Genomic DNA, 22536 nt, shown 5'->3' with positions numbered 1-22536 from the left:
AGTTACACAATTTTTTCTACTTTAATAATCATATATCCACAAATACTTTTTTTTCACATATTCACAATACACGTCGGCATTTTTAAAATATTTTATTGCGACGCAAACTAATCTGTCACAGACGATGGCAAATCTCATAATGGCGGCCGATCGGCTTGTATTAGTGTGTGTGCGTGGGGCTATGTATTTACACGTTTACCGGCTTGTTTTGGTGTCTCACTGTTATGTAAGGTGACACGGAGTCCTTATTTTTTTACTCGTCCGTGATCATAGATATCGAAATTCTTGTACATACATAAACCATTTACCAGTGGGAGGCACCTTTGCACCGGATGCCGGCTAGATTATGTGTACCACAACGCCGCCTATTTCTGCCGTGAAGCAGTCATGTGTATACTTTACTATTTTTCGATCTGAAGGGCGCCGTAGCTAGTGAAATTACGAGGCAAATGGGACTTAACATCTTACGTATCAAGGTGACGAGCGCAATTGTAGTGCCGCTCAGATTTTTTACGTTTTTCAAGAATCCAGAGCGGCACTACATTGTAATAGGCAGGGCGTATCAATTACCATCAGCTGAATGCCATATAAATAAACTCATCCGAATTTTACCGTGTATAAAAGGTCGTCGAAATACATAATATTATTTAAATTTGAAGTGTAATACTTAATTAATTATAAAAGAAAGAGTAAACAACTTAAAACTACATACAAATATTAATTATACAGAAAAAAAAAAAAACAAATGATAAACATTTATGTACTAAGACATTATATGAACATCATTACAAATTTAATAATTTACAAATACCCTCAATTTGAACAATAAAAGTATTGTTACTTTTTATACAGAGTGATTATTTTATTAACAAAAAATAATAACACTACAAGAACGACGAGGAGGGTGAAAAATATATTATATATTATTAATAAATATTATATAACCGTCAACATGTCTAAGTCTCCTTATTTGAAGGGAATTCTCGGTGATACAAGTCGCTGCTCAATAAAATTTAATTTTGGCAAATGTGGTGGAATCGATAAAATTAATAAATATAATTGAATATAATATAATAATTTATATAATCGTCCACTTTGTTAAAATTAATTTTAAAAATTAATAATAATAATAATTAATTAATTATATAATTATATTAATATAATAATTCAATTAGTTATAATATCCACAATTATATAATTATTATTTAATTCAATCTCACGCCGCACAGCTTACAATAGCGTACAATAGCTTACTATAGCAAAAAGTGTCGTGACAACTTTTCGTAAGAATTTTTTCCGTCTAGCCCCCTTTCACAACGCGCGATAAGGAACTTCGTTCCAAAAAAATATACAACGTGCGAATAGCGCCGACAGTCTCAATACCCACAGACTCTCCCAACGTTTTGCGAGAAGAAGAGCCAAGGTATAGGGCTCAGCCCTGACACTTCCTTCCTTCTTTCCGCCCTCAATCATATGAAAAAAAACACAAATTATATGAAGTAACTCATTGCAGCTATTAGTGAAACCAATAATTTTATTATAAACAGCTGCTCAAGATGACATCAGCAAGTCTTTAAAGAGGTGATATAAGACTTAGCTTTGACGACAAACTTGGAACATACACAATATAAACTCAGCCAGACACAAACAAACACTCAATCGACAGTGCACTTGAAGATGAGCAATTAGGGCGGGCTGATGGACGTAAATAATATCGTTTGGAGCACAAAGACTCACTGAAGCTCGTCGCAACATTCACTTCGAAACTTCGATATCACGTATTGAACAGACCGTGAACACAAGCCGCGTGCCCGTTTGGTACAAAGTTCAACTTCAAGTCCTTGATAATGGAGGGAGCAACGAACAGCGAGAGACATTACCTTATTATGTATTGTCGCTTGATTATAAGACTTTCCTTAACATTATTAGTCTTTCGATGATGACGAGGCGAACATAAACATTCTATAATAAGCTCGCCACGACCATAACAGCCTGACAAAACATTCAAGACGTATATAAAAACTGTTTTAATGGGAAAAGGTTACTATAATATTAAGCGACCCTGTAGTGTATCCACTGACGTATTTTTAATAACTTACAATATAATAATTTACTTTATGACGCTTTTGCGCACTTGTGAACATTTTATGACTATTTACAGATGCTTTTCGTAAGTTTACGTAAAAAAAAACAGTGCAGCGCTGATCAGAATTATTGAGGCTCCAAAACTAAGCAGCATGGCTATTGGGCTCGTCACTTTGATATTTACGACATTCAATCGCATAAACAACATTACAAACTAAATAATTTACAAATACCCACAATTTTAACGCTAAAAATATTGTTACTTTTTATACAGAGTGATTATTTTATTAACAAAAAATAATTATAACACTACACTACACTAACGACGAATAGGGTGAAAAATATTTTTTTTATATATATATCAATTAAAACATTAATTGAGTTCTTCAAAATACAATCCATTTTATCACCAATTATTATTGAAGTGAATACTTCTTCAACGATTCGCGTCACCGACATGCTCATGACTGGCGCACGAGATAAAAGAATACTTAAAAAAAAATGTTGACTATTTACAGATGCTTTTTGTAAGTTTACGTAAAAAAAAAAGTGCAGCGCTGATCAGAATTATTGTGACTCCAAAACTAAGCGGCATGGCTATTGGGCTCGTCACTTTGATATATAACGACATTCAATCGCATAAACCCAGTAATTTCATTAACTATGGTGCACTTTAAACCGAAACAATCCTTGCACAATGATGCACGTTAGAAAAAGACACGTCGAAATGTACGACGCGACGATTAGCGGATAAGCAGCAGAAATTATCATGGTCACATGTACTAGCTGATGCCTGCGGAGTCGTCTGCGTGGACGCTAGAGTGACAATATGTAGCCTGTATGTTAAATAAATAAATAAATCCTTTATTTTGCTAGAAAACATGTAACAATTGGGTGTAAATAGTTTTAATGTATCAATGTTATCGGCCATTTCTGGTTATTACTATAATTGATTTAACATTAATAAACTCTATATTTTAAGCACTTAGGTCAAATTAAATTATTATTATTATTTTTAAATGTCATTATTTAAAGACTAGAATTAATATATATTTTAAAGTGAATTTGTTGTGCCGACCAATTGTTAATAATAATGGATTTCCGTGAAATAATGCCTAATTTAATTAATATCGCCTTTTTAATACATAATATGCAAAATTTTAATCAAATCTATTCAGTAGCTTTTGCTTTATTTGGTTATGTGTATTTACCAGTGGGAGGCTCCTTTGCACAGGATGCCGGCTAGATTATGGGAACCACAACGGCGCCTATTACTGCCGTGAAGCAGTAATATGTACTGTGTTTCGGTCTGAAGGGCGCCGTAGCTAGTGAAATTACTGGGCAAATGAGACTTGACATCTTATGTCTCGAGTTGACGAGCGCAATTATAGTGCCGCTCAGAGATTTTGGGTATTTCAAGAGTCCTCAGCGGCACTGCTTTGTAATGGGCAGGGTGTATCAATTACCATCAGCTGAACGTCCTGCTCGTCTCGTCCCGTATTGTCATAAAAAATGTGTAATAAATAAATATTATGGAAAAATAACATGACTAGATGGTGTCATCTGTTCAAGGCTTTTTACCACGTCGAACATAAATACCTATTAAGGTTTATATTTCAGACATTCTACTTCATAATGATATAATATTTGAATTAAGTTTTTATTCAACGCAATTAAATTCAGTTTTAATGGTTATTTCTGTGACGTAACGTTAAATTTACGGTTCCTGGTCATGTATCGTAACAAGCTTAATTTTACACAATTTGTAATTTTTTAAAGTAATTACCCTCACCTCTGCGATTAATTACACGAATAAAAGCCACAAACTGTGAGAGTTGAACAAGACGTATCAAGATTTATGAACGTGACGTCACTCGAACGGTTGACTCAGAAATCGCGGGATCGAGTCCCGCATCAAATTCCAATTCAAAATTCAAATTCAAAAACACTTTATTCATGTAGGTCACAAAAATGACACTTATGAATGTCAAAAAAAAATATATAAATATTTTTTCTTATTGAATTTACTGCTACTTCGTAAAGGGTTGAGCTAATTAGAAGAAGTAGCAAGAAACTCATTGCCACTCTTTTAAGTCAAGATTTACATTTTATTTGTTTTACAAATCATTTCAATTACAATATATGCAAAGTGACGCAACAAAAATACTCAAATGTCAAAAACTGAAAGGCTTACATGAGTAAGTCAAGAAAAGAAAAAAAAGGTAAATTAAAATTAATACTTTTAAACACAAGAGTTATTGAGTATAGTAGATGCATCAATCAACACATACCGTAAATAAATAGAGGCATTATGTGAGCATTTCATAAAATAAAATATATAATAACTTTAACTTTAAAGGAAATAATAATAATAAAAAAACACATCAAGCAGACCTCCCGGTAACAAGATCATCCAGCCCCCACAAGTAGCACCCGTTCACGAGCATGACGCATGGACCAGCCATCGTCTCCCTCGGCCATATTTTAGGGAAGGGAACGGCCCGCCCCACGTCGCCGCCATCGTTCATTAATTTTGTTTTCAAATTTAATTTTTGTACAGGTTTTTTTATCGCACCGTTATAAAGATATGCCATAAAATGCAGCAGGTTTAAAAAGCAATGATAATAAAATATTAAGAATGTAACGAAAATTGAGAGAATAACATTAAGAGACTGTTTATAAATGTCTTATCTCAAACATACAATCTCCAATGGCAAATCAAAGCAAAATCACTATTCATTTAAGTCAAAAATAAATGACTAAAATTAAGAATATCAATAGTTATGCTTTTTACCATTTAACATCACTTCGGAACAGGTTCAGTTTTACTGAGAAGAAGTGGTATACTCTATTAAATCAACATTTACAGTTTCATTGTTGTAAAACTTATTTAATTACAATATAATATGTGAGTGATGCTAAAAAAACGTTAAATAATACAAGATGAAAACCACAAGAGTTATTGAGTTCCTACAGTCGATGCACTAATCCACACACACCGTAAACAAATAAAGGTATATTTTACTATATTAAACATCATGTAGTAACTACTAGCTGATCCGACAGGCGTTGTTTTGTAACTACATAATAAAAAAAAATGTGTTTTTTTATTAATTTGTCAATAATATTCAATAAAATCAAGAATTATTTCGTAAAATATGTTCCCTGTATTGTTATTGGAATTGTTTCACAGCAGAACTGTCATACCATGCGCCAATAAATTCACTCATAGAAAATATGTCTATACAAAACAAATTTTGAAAATAGAAACAATTATGGGTTCCAAATCGAAATAAAAACTATCCTATCTCTCAAGTTGGACTAAACTGCAGTCCATGAAGTAATCCCCATTAAAATCCGTTCATTAGTTTAGGAGTCCATCGCGGACAAAAAACGCGTCACGTAATTTATATATATTAAGATAATTGATATAATATTCAATAACTTTTAACAACATGAAGCAGTCTTATCTTAGAGTAATTGATACTCAAGACTCATTTGGATAATTAGGGATTTCCGCAAATAACGCAAAATTAAAAAAAAAATATCACACGTCACCTTTGTCTAAGTAACCTTTAACCTCTTTCGTAACCCTACTATTTTGACCTGTCTAGGTTTTTTGGCGGGTTACTAATAAAATTCTCTAATAATATATGTCTACATGCACATTTTGAAGTAATACCAAAACATACAACGTTCTTTAAGGCCCCTTTTGAAAAGGTGTACATTGAATTGAGAGAGGTCTGAGATGCAAAATGCATTAGAATTCAAAGAATATATATTTTATATATATTTTTTTTTATGACATAGGAGGACAAACGTGCGTACGGGTCACCTGGTGTTAAGTGATCACCGCCGCCCACATTCTCTTGCAACACCAGAGGAATCACAAGAGGGTTGCCGGCCTTTAAATTATATTGATACCAATATGCTATCTAGTGTATTCCACATGGTGAACAGGGTTGTCAAAGTGTACTTAACTCTACAGAATGATAATTGAAATTATTTGCAATGAATGTACAGTTAACACAAAGCTAAATGAGTAACTGAGAGTGAATCACTTCATCCCACGTTCCGTTACACGAAAATGCACGGTCACTGTCGGGATAAAGGACAAAAGCGCGTACAAAGAGAATGCGAACCACAATAGAACCAAGAGTAGGTAACAATCTATAGAAAATAAAAATGGGAAACAGGTTTCGCTTCACGTCGGGAATATCATATTCGCAAGCGTCTCTTTGCCAAGCTACAATTTTTGGAGTTAAAACTTATTTATCATCGTTGTGATTTGAAAGTCGATGAACGAACGAAAAAGCGAGACCAAGAGAGTTTAAAAATATTCATATTTAATAAAGACGGCATCAATTTTATCTGTTAAAAAATTTAATTGGCGATTATGAAAACAACATACGAGGTGCGTTGGCCTTCACTCTTTGTTTTAAACGAACACGATTTCTGATTATTCAAACAAAAAAACTGTAGACTGTAATTTATTGTCTGTAGAAGATCAATATTTTAGACATAATGTATAACTAGCTGTTGCCCGCGACGTCGTCCGCGTGGAAGCTATAAAGCAGCTAAAAAAATGAGCCTAGATGCAGGCGTGAAAATGTTTTCCCTATAACAAAATTCATTCAGAAGTTCATGTGTTTCACCCGACATACATACAAACGAATAAAAGTTTGTAGAACAGACAGCAAGTATATAACAAGAATATGCAAAATGTTTACACATAGACATTTTGCATCAACGTTTCCCGCGTTTATTTGCAAGGCTGCTTGACGTACGGAAAACTCCAGAATGATCATTGTATTGACAGTGACAGTCAGACATATAGTCAATATTTTGCACAGTGCGGTTTTCAAGGAGCTTTCTTCCACGTACTACAAAGCTGTGGAATGAGCTTCCTTGTACGGTGTTTCCGGGACGATACGACACGGGTACCTTCAAAAAAAGCGCGTACACCATCCTTTAAGGCCGGTAACGCTCTTGTGATTCCTCTGGTGTTGCGAGAGAATGTGGGCGGCGGTGATAAATTAACACCAGGTGACCTGTACGCTCATTTGTCCTCCTATTCCATAAAAAAAAACTTTATGCCCAGGTATAGCTTTATACCAACTGTATTTGTAAGGCCGTTTGTCTTTATATTACCTTTGTAACTACAGAGCTACATGACAGGGAGAAGTAATTTTAAACGTGGAGTAACTTTACATTGCGTTTGACAGATTAGACAGATAGATATTTACTTAGACCAATCTGTTTTTGGTATTGTAGTAGCAGACTCCGTTGTGGCAATTGTACGATGGATGGATACGAAATCGGTACTTTATATGTTGCGAATATCATATCCATTATAAGTAACCTTTAATATAAGCCTCTAAACGACTATGAAAACAAACTAAATTAAAAACAAAACGACTTCAAAAACTGTATAAAATAACTTAATAGAGATTTAGTTTAATACACCTCTTATGCAAACCTTTAATATTAATAAAATACTTTTATTTGCATGTGCTACCTATTATAGGGTGTAAGTCGGTGCTTGCCCGCTTAGGTTGTTTGTTGGTTCTAGACGAAGCTGTCCCGCTCAAAGTCACGCGTGGCGAGTGTAGGTACCTGCTATTACATTTGGCTTGGCACCGACTTCAGACCTAACAATTACGTAAGTCGGATCATAAACCTCAGCGTAGACGGTGTACATACTTAAAAAATAAATACAGATCGAATTGAGAACCTCCTCCTTTTGGAAGTCGGTTAAAATACCCCGAGTGTTTGTGGGAGTGAGCTAGTAGGCGATAGACACCAATACAACTCGCTTTCTAAACAGTTGGCCACTGGCGTAACATTCCGACGAGGTGACGTAACGAGGCGCCGCGGGCCTTTGTCCGACGGGGTATTACCCACTGCCGCAATTATTACTGCCGTGTGTATAGTGTAAAAATACACTATAAGTGCCTACTTATAAATAATAAAAAGCGGCCAAGTGCGAGTCGAACTCGCCCATAGCAGCAAATAACAGAATATAAGAGTTCTTGTAGTTCATTTTAACTTTGACAGATGTTTTAATAATAGTGTATTTTTTATAAATTCAGTTATTGATAAAACTACTTACTACTAGATCTCGTTCAAACCAATTTACGGTGGAAGTCTGCATGGTAATGTAAATCATATATTCGTTTTAGTTCGATCAGTCTCTTATTTTAGAAGTTATTCGGGGACGTACACATTTTACCACTTTGGAAGTGTCTCTCTCGCAAACTATTTTTAATTTAGAAAAAATTATATTAGAAACCTCAATATCATTTCAGTACCAATTCATAGATAAACGTATCGGTTTGATGAAAATCCTAATGCGGTTTACAAAATACATCTACTTACCAAGTTTCAACAGTATAATTCTTAGAGTTTCGGAAAAAATTGGCTATAACATACACGGACGGATAGAAGGACCGGTTATTTGCCATTTGGCTACGGAACCCTAAAAATGTACTGAATCACGTCAAGAAAAGTGATAACAACTGATTTGGATTAAGATTTTATAAATCATTGAAGTTATACGATTTTGGCGCGTTAGGGAATAAAGTGAATTTTATGATGCGCGCACACCCAACACCCAAATTCGACACCTTGACGTCAGGTGCTCAACTAGAGTACTTATCATCTTATCATGCTGCAGTTAGCGTTAAAATCCTCTTTTAACTTATAATATATCTACAGAACCACAAGCAATTGACGAGAATCAAATAAATTTCAACAAAATATGTATAAGTTCCAAAAAAAAAACTACTTTTTAATTGTATAAAAATAATTCACTTAATGCTATTCAAATAAACGTTATTTATCTAAATCGTACGGATATTTTTTTATTGATTGCAAATTTTAATACCTTCGAATACAATATTGTTCTATCTACTACTATTTTTTTTTCTGAAAGAACAATATTTATTTATTTCTTTAAGGACATCCAGTGACAGTTACACCAAAAGTAATCTTTAAATAAGTAAATGTCTAAATAAAATTTTAAGTGCACTGAATATAGGTGCCACAACATGCAAACCAGGTAACAAAATATATCAAGTACATTAAGTTCAAAACTACATTTAACATTATTCAAAAACTTCCGAACAGCAGTCTTAAATGCAATGGGTAACGTAAATATGTCTACAGATACATCGGGAGAATTATATGTTTGGCATAGTCTAGATATAGGTGAGTGTATTTTCAGATTAGTACAAACGCAAAAGACCCAGGGGTATATTGTATTAGAAGGTATCAAAACTAACAACCAATAAAAAAAAATCGTGTAGTAACACGAGCAATATTTTTCACTTCCAATTTCCGCTTAACAATTTAAAATGTTTTACCCTGTTTTTCGGAAATCGAGCTTTCAGCAGAACTCTACGTTTTAAGGTCCCAGGAAGCTAAATTCGGACCGGTAGATTTTGAGACATCTCAAACAACTACGAAAAAAATCTCGAAGAGCTCTAAATAACACAGATTATATTTTTGACCTCAAAATTGTAACAAGAACTATTTGTAGCCTTTAGCGGGAAATTGCAGTGATGGCCTTTAGGGTCAATCGTTTTCCTAATCTTTTTAGTAGCCAAAGTATTACTTCTTGAGTGCGTACGTAAGTGTACACACACACACACACATTTTTTATGATTGATTTCGTTACTAGAGATTGCAGTTTTATCTGTTTATTTACTTGACAGTCATTGACGTCACTGAAACAGACAGTTCTCACGGTCGCGAGGTCAAAGTGTTGCCACCACATGTGTATACTATTTTAATCGTGGATTTCCATGCCAGATGCGGAATAAGGAAGTGCATCTCTGGCAAGGAGATTAATATTCATTGAGTTATTACATCGTATTACTAACGAATACGGACATCTAGGATATAATTCATTTTGCGATTTGAAAACTGTGGCTTGTATGTCGAACTGGTTTTGTCATGAAGAGGAGGTGATGGGTGAAAGACTTTTCATTGCACGAAGACTATCTCTTTAATGGGCTAAGCTTAGAGAATTTATATACATCTTGATAGACTATGACAGCTGTTAAAATGTTCTGTTGTTAAAAATTTTCATCGGTTGTCTAACAGCAAGAGGCTCTATCCAGACGTATAAATTATAAGGATATAGGATAACTACAGAAATATTACTGGACCATGGAAAATGCAAATGCAGCATGTCTGCTAGCGTATCGTCAAGCAAGGCATGATTCTAAAGAAAGTCTATTATTAGCATTATGAAAATCCTGGGTTAAATAACTAAATTGGGACTAATTCAAGCTATACAGCACGAGCATACACAAACATTTACCGATAAAATTAATCGAAAGTTACAGGAATCTCACAATCTTGTTAAGGAGAAAGTAGATTATCATAAGAGGCATCTGTAATAATAATTTTAATCATTGGGTATGAATCACCAATGATTCGCGCTCATGGGCATGGTGATAATGCGATGTAATGGCCGCTATAATCGAACAATGGTCTCCGCGTGGGTGTGCGCCCACCACGCGCGGTGCGTTCACCCTCGCGGCCGCCAGCGATACCAAAAGAGGACCGGGCTTATGACAGTAGCTACAAGATGAAACGTTGCTCGAACGATATTACTATCTACCAGTGTGAGGCTCCTTCGCACAGGATGCCGACTAGATTATGGGTACCACAACGGCGCCTATTTCTGCCGTGAAGCAGTAATGTGTACTGTGTTTCGGTCTGAAGGGCGCCGTAACTAGTGAAATTACTAGGCAAATGAGATTTGACATCTTATGTCTCAAGGTGACGAGCGCAACTGTAGTACCTCTCAGAATCTTTGGGTATTTCAATAATCTTGAGCGGCGCTGCATTGTAATGGGCAGGGCGTATAGTAATTACTATCAGCTGAACGTCCTGCTCATCTCGTCCCTTATTTTCATTAAAAAAATATATATAGTATTCCAATAAGTATAGCATTCTTGTTGTGTATGTAAAGCATTGCAGTTACATATATACATATATATGAATAATGCATGATATAATTTATTCTATTCAAAGTTAATAAACTTTTGTAACACATTTTATTATGTACATAAAGTTTTTTTCGATAAGTATCGAAAAGTACGGATTGTCGGCTTACATCAAGGTTCGCCTACAATAATATATTATATAATACACTAGTTGACCCAGCAAACGTTGTATTGCCGATATTAAAATCGCGATACAAAAGTAACTGTTAATCGAAGATGGGTGAAAATTTGAAGTTGTATGTATTTTTTTTAAATAAAAAAAAATTGCTGTGGACCACCCTTAACATTTAGGGGGATGAAAAATAGATGCTGTCCGATTCTCAGACCTACCCAATATGCACTCAAAATTTCATGAGAATAGGTTAAGCCGTTTCGGAGGAGTTTAACTACAAACACCGCGACATGAGAATTTTATATATTAGATAATAGAGTGTAATACTAAATCCTAAAGAACTCGAGACTTTTAGTTGAACCGAACGAACGCACACGAACGGTTCCCTACCATTGTACAACATGTAATACTACTTAGATTAAGGATTGGTCTCCGCTGCGCTCCACCTAGATACCGCACTACCTAAGAACAATAGCTGTTTTATTACGGCAACTATTAGATACGTTTTGTGTTAGTGACATCTTGACACCAAAAAAAGCTCGAACACCTTATTTAAGTATGTGCACACACATACATATATCACCGCACTCTCCGGCGAGTGCGAAGTCTCTTCAAACCTAGAGTCCACTGGACTAACAGATATATTAGATCGTTAGTGATCTTCTCTCCATCCAGCCTAGTTAGCAGGCGGTCCGAAGGTTCGAGTCTGCTTCCGAGAAGACCCGCGCCTGTGAGCTACATTTTCGGCCTCCAAGGCCCCCGCCCGGCTTCGCTGTAAAAGCCTTTAGGGCTATCAGCACAGAGGAGGTTTTTAGTCGGTAGGGGGTGTTTACACCCGAGCCCGACAAATAGGCCCCGTTTCGGGGTCTTCAATTCGTAAATGTTTTTTCCTCCTGTCGAAAAAAAAAACCTTACTTAAAGGACACCAACGCTCCTTTGATTCTTCTAGTGTTGCAAGATGCGGCGGTGATCACTTAACATCAGGTGACACGTTCTCTTCCATAACAATAAATACATATAACTACGCTTACAGTCTGTGCTGACCTACCAGTAACAATTAATAGCAGTGTAATTATAATAAGGAAAGCAGCGCGTGTGGGCGTTACCGCTGGCGAAGATAAACCGGCTTATTTAAAACGACACCTCATAAAACGGGCACCCGACAATACAACTCTATTTATACACTCGGCCGGTTCAAACTTTAAAGTTCGTTAAACTTGTCCAGATCCATGCAACTACATATAACAACTTGTACAGTGGCCATAAACTTGAACTAAGATCGAACCGAGAATAAAACTTTCAATTTATTGGACTTTTAATGTTGTAGTTAGAGCTTAGATTGACTTGGGATTAGAACGTAGATCATGAATGAATGAAGCTTTTATGCTACAACTGAATATACTAACGGCCGTTTTCAATAACGTATGTATGCTTACTTTAACTTACTAGAGGTAGACAAATCTATCCTTTTACGCTTACTTACATTTCAATAGCCTATCGACATAAAGCATTGGACATAACTATATTGGAGATTACTATGGATAGATAATATCTAGACATTAAACGGTGACAGCAATGTATCCGTAACTAGAGATACGTTATTGAAAACAGCCGTAAATGATTATAATAAAATTTCACCTTATATTTTTTTGTATGAAAATAAGAGACGAGACGAGGAGGACATTCAGCTGATGGTAATTGATTCGACCCACCCATTACAATGCAGTGCCGATCAGGATTCTTGAAAAACCCAAAAATTCTGAGCGGCACTATAATTGCGCTCGTCACCTTGAGACATAAGACGTCAAGTCTCATTTGCCCAGTAATTTCACTAGCTACGGAGCCCTACAGACCGAAACACAGTAATGTTTACACATTTCTTCTCCACGGTAGAAAAGGAGCCTCCCACTGGTAACTGGTAATATATACTATATCTTATGTTAATCATTGCTCGCTTGTCCGCCGACACAGGCCTCCTCCAGATCTTTCCACATTTTCCTGTCGTAAGTTGTTCTTCTCCATGTTGGTCCAGCTATCTTTTTGAAATCATCTTCCCATCGTATCGTTTGTATCCCTCTATTTCTATTTCCATATCTTGGATACCACTCTATAGTGACTTTTGTCCATTTATCTTCTTTCATTTGCTTCTTATCACATGTCCTGTATATGAACGTAGATCATAACATCTGATTAATATATCGTTTGGGAGGGGACGTACTTCGTAATTAATTTAAAAAACGGCCAAGTGTGAGTCGCACTCGCCCATAAAGGGTTCCGTAGCAGCAAGTTACATAATATAAAGTTCTTTAATAACAACAATAATATTTGAGTTCATTGAATGACAGGTAAATTGCGGTTTACGACGTATTAAAAAAAACTACTTAGTAGATCTCGTTCATACCAATTTTCGCTGGAAGTTTGCATGGTAATGGACATCAAATATTTTTTTATTTCGATCATTCTCTTATTTTAGAAGTTACAGGGGGAGGTGGGACACACATTTTACCACTTTGGAAGTGTTTCTCGCGCAATAAATCAGTTTAGAAAAAAAATTTTAGTTTCAGTTCTATGTATTAAGTAAGTAACCACCAAATTTTTTTTTTCTATTTTTGTCTTAAATCTTAATGCGGTTCACAGAATACAACTACTTACCAAGTTTCAACAGTACAGTTCGTATAGTTTCGGAAAAAAGTGGCTGTCACATACGGACGGAGAGACAGACAGACATGACGTATCCATAAGAATCCTTATAACGGAATCTGTTTCTTGCCATTTGGCTACGGAACCCGAATATAGGGACGGAATAGGAACGCTTATGGAATTTCTAAGAGCAATATTCGTAAAATTGTCAGGTAGAATTTAATGAGAGCTAATTAAGAGCTTGGAACTCCAATAGAACCGAATAAATCCGGTTACAAATGCCATGTTTTGAGGCTTACATTAATCGAGCATACTACCAGGAAATAAATAAAAACGGTTCGACTAGTTTACTTTAGTTATTGTTAATTATAGTTTAGAACCAGTGCTCTGTGAACGGCTAGACTTGGCGTTGCGTAGAGACATCGCTTCACTGTTACTCTACCGCATTTATCACGGGAAGTGTTCCAAAAAACTGTTTCAGCCTGAATTCTGTCGCGGAATTGCACCTTCGCAAGACACTAGCACTTTTCCATAAAAAAAAGTATGTCCTATGGATATTATGGGTGTCAGTCAGTGCAGTCGATATCAATACCATCTTTGTGCAGTGGGCTATTCGCGCTATTTATAAATATGATCAAAAAAAATCATTAAAAGAAAAGTTTAGAGAAATTTGTTTTGACTCCGAATAAATTCTTGATAGTGAGAGACAATGTATACAGTACAGAGGCACTTTAGTCTTTTTACAAAGGCACACTTCATAAAATAATCTATTAAAACAATGAAAAATCAAATGGATGGTAACTGTCAAAAAAAAAATAGTCTCTTAGAGTATTAACGCGCAGGAGACGCAACTGACGATCGTAACAATTTTTAATATAAACAATGCCCTGTTTATATTGTGGCGGTTAAAAACTTACAATTTACTAGCGTATATTATATACAAACAGAGCGTGCGAGAGTGAAAAACATATCTAATGGCGATACAGCAAGATAGAAAAAGAGATTGACCCCCTTATTCATAATGGTCCGTTAACTTTAAACAGCCGCTACGGAGTGTTTTTTCTCATTCTGACTTAGGTCAATAGAAGAAGACAGAGTGAGAATTAGCAATGCTTTAAGTTAGGAGACTATTATGAATAAGGGGGTGAATCTATTATTACTAAAACGGTTGTTTATTGACAAGTTGTGAACAGTGAGCTACGCTTGGCTCATTAGTATTTTGATTAAAATTATAACACAACTGCTTTATTCTTAATATAATATATAATATCCGGCCGACCGAGCCCTGCTCGGATTGTTAATAATGTACAAAACTTGAAAAAAAAAAAAGTAATAGGACATCTGGATTCCCACCGGGGTCTTGTGCTTTCCGGATCACCCAAGTTCCCATCTGATCTATTACAGTCTTGTATATAGTGGCGAAATTTACCTTAATATTCTAATTTTATTGTAGCTGTTTCTCATTAAAACTCGGATAAAACTACATTTTTTTAAAATTGAAACCTAGCTAGATCGATTTATCGCCCCCGAAACTACCTGTTAAATTTGATTAAGAACGTTGGAGCCGTTTCCGACATTCAGATTATATCTTAATCATAATATATATAAATGACGTGACACGTTGTTTGTCCGCGATGGACTCCTAAACTAATGTACGGATTTAAATGGGGATTACTTGATGGAATGCAGTTTAGTCCAACTAGAGAGATAGGATAGTTTTTAATTCGATTTGGGACCCATTTTATTTCCAATATTTGTTTTGTATGCACATATTTTCTGTGAGACAAATTATTGACGCACAGTTTGACAGTTCCAACAAGGAGCATACGTTAAGAAAAAATTCTTTATACTATGAAGAATAATTGACAAATTTGAAAAAAAAACAATATTTTGTTTATTATTATGTACAGAACAACGTCTGTAGAGTCAGCTAGTATATATATACAGGGTATCCCAAAGTTATAGGACATGAAGGGAGAGTAGGTACCTACCTTAAATATCGAAGATATAAGAAGATATTTTACTGAAAGAAGAAATAAATTTTAAAATACTATATTACTTAAGAAGAGTTATTACTTTTTGGCCATTATTTCGATTGGCATCATAAAAGTAGGGATGTTTTTTTTACATTTAAGTCGGTTCGATTCCCAGACGAGGCAAGTAATTTTTAGAAAATCTTTGAATGCAGTACTAACTTTTAAAAATAACACAGTCTTCTTTCAGTAAAATAGCCTATCTTCGATATTTAAGGTACTTTCCCTTCATGTACCATAACTTTGGGACATCCTGTATACAAGAATTGCTCAGTTTAAAGATATGTATAAGGCATTCTAGGTGGCGAAATGTTAATTGTCGAGTGTACTGCCGCACCAACCCTATCCTGTAGACTGTAGACTCTAAGCACAAAATATGGTTAGTGACGTGACGTGTTTATCGAGGGCTCGGCGTGTCGTCACTTCCGCCGGCCGTCCGCAGACAGCTCTACGTCCTTGCGTACAACAACGTGTGTATCTATACCCCACTTTTGTTATGACGCTCGCGCCATCACCACCATGTTTATTGACCTCAATAGACGTTTATTCCATTTGAATTCTTATATATCAAGGCTAATCGGATATTGATGTAATTCAGTATACGGGTGGTGTGAATCAGTTGCAATTTTCAATATTTAGACTATAAATTGAAACCACTGTAATTATTCGAATCACCTAGTCTTTCTATGTGAATTTAAGTTTGTTTGTTACGCTTTTACGCCTAAACCAGTGAACCGATTTTGATAAAATTTAGTGCAGACATAGCCTAGAGCTTGAAAAAGGACATAGATTATTGCAAAAAAATAAATGGATGGGTGATGGCAGTTTGTATAAAAATTCGACATTTTTGAAGATAAAACCTTGAAAGTTTGTATTAAGGCACTTGAGAAGGGCATTTTTTACACTTTTACTTACATGGGAATGAAATAGAAGATTAACGTTCACAGGGAAATACTATTAAAGAGACTGTCCACAATGACAAGGATTATGCGCTGTATCATAGAAGAGCGCTGCCAGCAGCAGAAAGAGCGGTTTGTATGTGTATCATTTGAAAAATATACCAAAAAAGTAATAGTTTAAAAAAAAACTTAAAAAAATACACTTTTATAGAAAATCTCACAAAAAAATAGAAAATAAATCTTAATAAATTTGAATTAAAAATGGTGTAAGAAAAAATGATTTTATTGTAAAAAAGCGCGGGGATCAATAGTAAAAAATATTTTACGAACAGATATCATTTTGATAATATACTGAAAAACACCCCACGCTTTTTTTACAATAAAATCATTATTTCTTACACTATTTTTTTTTTTTTGTTATATTGAACTGTCATCGGTCCTTATCAAGTATCCCATAAATTTCGATTTTAATCCGACGATTTGAAGGGGGTCAAAACCATGTTCAAAGATTCCGTTACATACTAACATACGTATGAAGCTAATAAAACCGTATTAAAAATAAAAATAAAAATTACCCAAAGTATCTATTCAACGCAAAAGCTCGTAAGCTATAAATATTCCAATTAAAAAGAGACCATTATAATCGCACTTTTTACACTTTAAGAATAATAACAACTTTTTATAAATAAATATTAATGTTTCAAATAATATCGCTACATCAAAACAGAGAGTAAAAGTTACACATTAATTATTGCAAGCGAGCTCTCTATGCCGGAAGAGCTGTTCAGCGAGCTCCGTTTTCCTTGCACGTTGAGATGTTGAGCGGGCCGTATGGCATTTCTCCGATCGGGTCGTGATTATGACGTCAATCATACTTAAAAGACAAAATCCCAGACTCATGGATGTCAGCCCTTGTACATCGGATCTTATCGGTACTACTTATTACCTTCCTGCTCTAAAAAACTTGTAAAAGGCATTATTAACTGCATTGTTTTTTAATGACAAAAAGGGACGAGACGAGCAGAACGTTCAGATGATGGTAATTGATTGCCCTGCCCATTACAATTCAGTGCCGCTCAGGTTTCCTGAAAAGCCCAAAAATTCTGAGCTGCACTACAACTGCACTCGTCACCTTGAGACGTAAGATGTTAAGTCTTATTTGCCCAGTAATTTCACTGGCTACGGCATCCTTCAGATCGAAACACAATAATGTTAACACATTACTGCTTCACGGCAGAAATAGACGCCGTTGTTATACCCATAATCTAGCCGGCATCCTGTGCAAAGGAGCCTCCCACTGGTGGTGAATGGTGGAAACCCCGGTTACAAGCAACACCTACTTTGCTTTGGCTGACTATGAAATTCATATTTGCAACAATCTTACCGGGTTTTTTTTTTGTGTTTTCATTAAAAGGCCATAATTTGATGTTAACATTTACCATAAAAACGTTTTTTAACAATTCTTTTTAATTTCGTAACACATTTGTTTAGTTAATATTATAGGATCATATTGTAAAAGCATAAATATCGCCATTCGCCAAAAAAAATACTTACAAACTTGACTTAACCATAAACACATTTAATAACTAAGGCCGATAATAGAACTGCTCTACAATTTACCAATTATTTTAACGTTTTTAAGTTGGCCTTTGGAATCTTATTAGGTACATATTATTTATTCATTCCTACCGCCAAAAACACTCAACATAACATATAGTCCGCTTCCTATCTTCTGAGAGTTCCTCAAAATCAAAAGCAGTTTTTTTTATGGAAAAATTGACAAACGAGTGTACGAGTCACCTGGTGTTAAGTGATCACCGCCGCCCATATTATCTTGCAACACCAGAGGAATCACAGGAGCGTTGCCAGCCTTTAAGGAAGGTGTACGCGCTTTTTTTGAACGTACCCATGACGTATCGTCCCGGAAACACCGCACAAGGAAGCTCATTCCACAGCTTTGTAGGACGTGGAAGAAAGCTCCTTGAAAAGCGCACAGTGGAAGACCGCCACACATCCAGATGGTGGGGATGCTATCGTAATTTGTGGCGTGTCGTACGAAGAAGGAAATCGGCGGCAGGAATTAGGTGAAACAGCTCTTCAATATTTAGTTTGAAGCTGTTCAATATAAACCGAATACAATTAAGTCTTCAATAAATTAATTATATTTAGAACAAGAAGGCTACTGAAATAAGACTTCTCTCAGACAGCTGTTTTGCACCAAATGATCTGGAATTAAAATACGTTCGATAGCCGGTGTTTATTCTGGGCGAAGGCCTGACTGCGAATTTAGGTCGTTGGTATCATCACAAAAACATCCGCCATTCAAGGTCTCCATTCTCTGCTTTTCCTCAAATTGGTCAAAGACAAAGGCAACAAAATGTGCAGATTCTTGCTTATTCACGCGTTTTGCCTTGGATTAGAGTTTAGACAATCTTCAGAGTTAGTTAGTAAATAATAATAAATTATTGTGAGAAATTGGCTTTTACATTTACAAAAAGAGCCTTTCTTTGTATAATTATATAATTACAATATACTGGCCAAAGAGTACGTAAATATTAAGTATTAAGAGGCCTAGTTTAGTATGAAACGTGCAGTGATTTGACATAAGTTATAGAAGTAATTACAGTATGGTGATTGGCGATGGAGTATAATCTAGCTAAGTTTGAAATTGAACAGTTGCTTATAACGTAGTGGATTTTGGCTATCTCCGTTTTTTACCAGATTATAGCCATCATCTGTCAATCTATCAATAACTGCACGTTTCATACAATCGGGTGAATAACTTTTTTCTTACGGCCGTCCCCAATTTACTATGTACAGATAGAGATTACTACCTTCTACTGTCAGTAATTAGCTGTCAATAATCTGAAGCTGTCCCAATATAACCGATAAGTCATTCTTATCGCCTTTTATTGGGACGCATGGAACTCACCTTGAGTTACCGTCGATAAGTTTATTGGGACAGAAAAGTCAACGTTAGTTAAGATTTTTATCTCAAGTAAGAGATAGACTGAATATTGGGAACGGCCGTTAGACATCCATTCAACGACCAGAAAATTTAAGGTACCTAGCTATACGAATAATCTCTTTCAGTTTCTAGGAGACATTTCTATAAAAAAACCAGTCACTCATGAACAACGGCAATAAAGGAAAGGAGCATCCCACTGGTAAATACATAACTGGTGTTTCAATGTATGCATTTAATGTATTCTATGTTTGTGTTTTGAATTGCAAATAATCTTTTTCACTCTACTAATCGCTTGGAATTTCTGAATTGCCTTGAGTTCATTATTATCATAGTTTTCCCAGAAACCGTATCTGTTCATTCACAACATAATTCAGTCCGCCGTGACGTACGGTGTCAAGGGGCTTGAATGGTTCTTGCAACTCGCCACACACCGAGAACAATGTCTTCGGATGTTAATCAGCCCTCAACACATCGGCATCCAATTGTTAATCTTAGCACAAGTGACTAGAGTCTAAATATGAATGTAGCGCCGCTTAATTTAATAGCGTGCCAAGCATTTGACGCAATGGCGTTTGTGTCAAGATGTTGAGTCATGGGATACTACTGGAGATACAATTGAGGCCATATCTAGTAGCTCTATGACACAATACCTCCGCTACACTCATGGCGTGCTGGTATTTTGTCAACGAGTGTGCGTATTATATAAGAATTATCGCAACTAGATTTATTTAATTACTTATGTTTTATGATAATTCAAGACGCTGTTTGAGTTTACCTGTTGGAATTTAATTCGCTATGCTTATATGCTATGCAATATCGCTCATAATTCTAAGAAAACCAAAATCCTGATTTTATATATAAGTAGGTACAGCAAAAATGCATTGCGTTAACTAAGTTATTATACATTTTTATGTTAATTATATTTATCTATGTAATTTATATCACCAAAGAGGATGTAAATACTAACTTCGTAATAAGAGGTGGTCATTCTGCCTAAGTAAAAATTGAAATTTAGTTTAGTATGAAACGTGCAGTGATTTGACAAAAGATGGAAATAGTCATTACAATTGGGCGATGCAGTATAATCCGGCTAAGTTTGAAAGCGATTAGTTGCTTAATACGAAATGGATTTCGGCTATCTCCGTTTTTTACAAGATTATTAGATATAGCCGTCATCTGCCATTATTTTGTGCGATAGATAACCCGACATGGACATACCATCTATAAGAAGCATAACCATCGCTTGTTAGTTCCGATATTATTAAAATTTATCAGTTTCTAGTACCACACTCTAGTTATTGTTAATGAAATAGGAGATTATGATGTTTGTGACGTCAGCTAGCTGTGATTTTGGTGCATGCGGGTGCCTATATAATGAATAATGATAGTTGGTCTGTCAGATATAAGTTTGGCGATCGCACGTGGCACATGGCGTAGGGCCGTACGGGCCAATAGAAAACTCCCACATCAGCTGACACACATTCGAATCCATTCAAGTAACGCCAACTATTCACTGTGGGTACTATTTATTCATATACGGAGCGCACGCGCTTGTTGCGGCATGTGATTTGAACGTTAATTAGTAATTGATTTATAAATAGTCTATGCTAATAATATACATAAATGGGAAAGTCACTCTCTGTCCGCCCGTTACGTTTACATGGCTAAATTACCCACCTATCGAATTTCCATTTTGTGTTCAAGGCATAGCAACATAAATCGAATTCCATTTGGATAAATTCAAAGAGGTTTCGAGTGAATTATTATATATCACTTTCCCACCTAATCGAAGTCGTACTTGACTACAAGGGAGATTTCGACTCGACTAACAGATATATTAGATCGTTAGTGATCTTCACTCCATCCAGCCTAGTAAGCAGTCGGTCCGAGGTTCGAGTCTCCTTCCGAGACACCCCACGCCGCTGACTGAGCTACATTTCCGCATCCAAGGCTGGTTTCTAGTCAAACACCCGAGCCCGCCAAATGGGCCCTGTTTCGGGGTATTCAATAAATAAATGTAACTTCATCCTTTCCAAAAAAAAAAAACAACTCAATCTTGACGCATTTGTTGTACCAACCACCAGGTACCTTAACTATATTTTTGAATGAGAGCACTTCAGTTTGGCGATGCGTCTTCAAAAGGCCGCAATCATCTAGTCTTCTCTACACAGGATGCCGGCTAGATTATGGGTACCTCAACGGCGCCTATTTCTGCCGTGAAGCAGTAATGTGTAAGCATTATTGTGTTTCGGTCTGAAGGGCGCCGTATCTAGTAAAATTACTGGACAAATAATACTTAACATCTTATGTCCCAATATGACGAGCGCTTTTGTAGTCCCGGCTAGAATTTATGGGTTTTTCAAGAATCCAGAGGCGGCACTGCATTCAATTACCATCAGCTGAACGTCCTGCTCGCCTCGTCCCTTACTGTCATAAAAAAAATGTTACGCAATCAACGGTGAAACGACCGTAAAATTTACTAAATAATTAGCGGCCAGGCTGTACTCGAAACAGACTCAGGACGCAAAGCGTGTGCACATCAACACAAAAACTACAGGCAAGTCGTGGAGCGTCAAGGTGACGATGACATTTCCTTTATTTGTTTATTTTGCATCATCCTTCTAACGACCTTCTGTATAAGTACAAGTTGATTTTAAGAGGCTGTCAAGTGTGATTTTATATTATGTAACTGTGTGGCGAATTCGATATACGGCCGTTTTCAATAACCTATCTATCCTTAGTTTAACTTACTCGAGGTAAACAAATCTATCCTTTTACGCTT

General features: G+C 35.8%; 1 protein-coding gene across 3 annotated transcripts in view; it reads right to left on the bottom strand.

Annotated features, from left to right (window-relative positions):
* The window catches only part of LOC126966448 (myotubularin-related protein 4-like), a 117060-nt gene that overhangs the window by 40686 nt on the left and 53838 nt on the right, over positions 1 to 22536 (bottom strand). The gene's annotated exons all lie outside the window — the stretch shown is intronic.

This window comes from Leptidea sinapis, chromosome 1 (genome assembly GCF_905404315.1).
Source record: "Leptidea sinapis chromosome 1, ilLepSina1.1, whole genome shotgun sequence".
NCBI lineage: Eukaryota > Metazoa > Arthropoda > Insecta > Lepidoptera > Pieridae > Leptidea > Leptidea sinapis.
Note: the sequence above shows the minus strand (reverse complement) of the source record. Positions and strands in the feature narration are given on the sequence as shown.